The sequence below is a fragment of the Brassica napus genome, unplaced genomic scaffold, assembly GCF_020379485.1.
Source record: "Brassica napus cultivar Da-Ae unplaced genomic scaffold, Da-Ae ScsIHWf_3063;HRSCAF=3870, whole genome shotgun sequence".
NCBI lineage: Eukaryota > Viridiplantae > Streptophyta > Magnoliopsida > Brassicales > Brassicaceae > Brassica > Brassica napus.
Window position 1 is genome coordinate 33,276 of NW_026016299.1, and position 2,228 is coordinate 35,503.

The 2,228-nt window shown below is 32.4% G+C and overlaps 1 long non-coding RNA gene across 1 annotated transcript; it reads left to right on the forward strand.

Annotated features, from left to right (window-relative positions):
• Positions 1–270: 270 nt before the first annotated feature.
• LOC106374929 lies at positions 271–1,415 on the forward strand. The gene is made up of 2 exons (XR_007335174.1): positions 271–473; positions 832–1,415. It is a non-coding gene; the product is annotated as an uncharacterized LOC106374929 (long non-coding RNA).
• The last annotated feature ends 813 nt before the right edge of the window (positions 1,416–2,228 follow it).

Genomic DNA, 2,228 nt, shown 5'->3' on the forward strand with positions numbered 1-2,228 from the left:
CGTCATCAATTAGTTTCATGAGATTCTGACACGTGTGCTATTCATTTTGTGTTTCGTAACTTAAGTTTACATATGTTTTTTATGGGTTTCATCAGTGTTCTGATGGGCCTCGACTGAATGGGTTATTGAACTCCCATCTCTTAAGCAAAGGTTCTTTTTTCCGTGGAGACTTCGATGTAACAGGTCAAAGGTCATCACCAGCAAAGTGCAATCTGGGACGTTACACAAGTTTATTGATTCTAAGGGTCTTCTTTAACGCTCTCATTAACAAACAGCTCCCACTCTTCACACGATCTGTCAATCAATGCATCTATTACTTCCATTGTGAATCTTGACTATAAATAGGTCAGCATCAATCCGTCAAAATCATAACGCTTGGAGACTACAACGTTGGTTTCTGCTGAAAGCTTGCGGTGTTGATGGATTTCCGATGATACTGGCCAGTTGGATGCACATGAATTTCACAAAATCAGGTACCCAATTTTCGTTTGGAACCTTGCCGTAGTGAAATCACGTTAGGGATTAGCGAATCAAAAAATGATGTTGGTCGTAGGGATTTTTAATTTGAGCAAGTAGAGGTGTCTGAATTTGATAGATTGCGTTAAGGTTTGGCGAATCTAAAATGATGATGAGGTGATAGGAATTTGCTTATTTGAGAGCTGTCTGAATTTGATAGAGTTAATCCGTACGTGTAGCTCTCAAGTGTAGAAGGCGATTTTGAATTGCTTAATCCACATAAGAGGCCAATTTACGCTGGTAGTGTTGAGCCTCGAAGGTGATAGTCTCAAATGGTATAAAATGGAATTGGCTAACCGTGAATAATACTTTTAGGAATTAAGGGCAAATTCCTTTCTTGGTTTGCACCGGTCAAGAGTTAATTTGTCTCAGAAGAGATCCTGAAGAATGCACCAGTTCCTGCGATTGTTCATGCGATTGTTTGCCAGAACTATGTCGATTTTGTTTTGTTTGGTAAAATATGAGTCATTTCCTCAGATTTTTTTCTTCATCAGAAGCCTCACTAAGAAGGAACCAGTTCCTAAGATTGTTCCAGTGGCCGCTTTGTGATGTTCTTTACCTTAAGCAGTTGAATCACTTGAAAAAGTATTAAAGAAGAAGAATTAAGTAAAGGGAAGATTCAGTGCTGAAAAGAGTATCAGCTGCAGTCACCATTTGGATTTGTTTTAGACGACATATCCACAGATTTGGGTTTGTTCATCATAAAGATCAGTTGGATCTATTAAACGAAGATGATACTAAAGCCGTCAACAAAAAACAAGTTGCAAGAAAATGTTGAGATCGGCAGAGGACAAAATGACTTAAAACTATAAGAATCTTACAACTATAAGTTGCAAGCTTTGTGATGTTCTTTACCACAAGGAAGACAAGTAAATTACGATTTAGTTGGTTTGTTTTCATTTAGTTGGTGTGCTTTGATTTTGTACAAATTATAGTGCAGCATCAATTTCTTATGGAACAACAAAAGATTCACAATGTATTTAAAAACATATTTAAATTGACCTTCAACTGTATTAATAGCACGTAACATGAGACTTACAAAAGTAGCTTTTTGTAGTTCTGAATCAAAGTTATATATTTCTAAACATAATAAAATATTCATAAGCCAACATAATAAAATTATATATAAACATGGATTATTATTTTTTTAAATAATTGTATTAGTCAAGTAAAAAAAAAATATTTTTGTTACCAAAATCTTCCAAAATAAGGTGTATTTCATCTTTCAAATATGACAAAAGTTAAATAATTAATGAATTTGTGTAGGACTTTTTTTCTGGGTGCATATGCGAAAATACATTAGTATACATGTATAAAAGATTAAATAAACATTTGTGAATATGTTCTGCCCAAATGGTCAATTTTAAATAATTTATATATGTTTTTGTAAATAACATTCTGCCAAAATACGCAAAGTTTGCTTTATATTCTTTGGTCTAAAATTATAAAGCATCTATTGCACTAATATTAAAGTATAATAGATCACTTATATATATATGTAATTATATTTTTAAATAATATTCCTTTGTTTATGATCCATTAGAGATTCAAATTAACAAAACAAATTCACATTTCAGTTTTGAAAAGATAATCATGAGTTAAATGTGATATTACTATCCAATTTTCATATCTATCTCTTTCCACAATGTAAAAACATAACATCTAATTATCACAAAGTCTTTTGAAACACTAAAGATTAATACAAAATATTG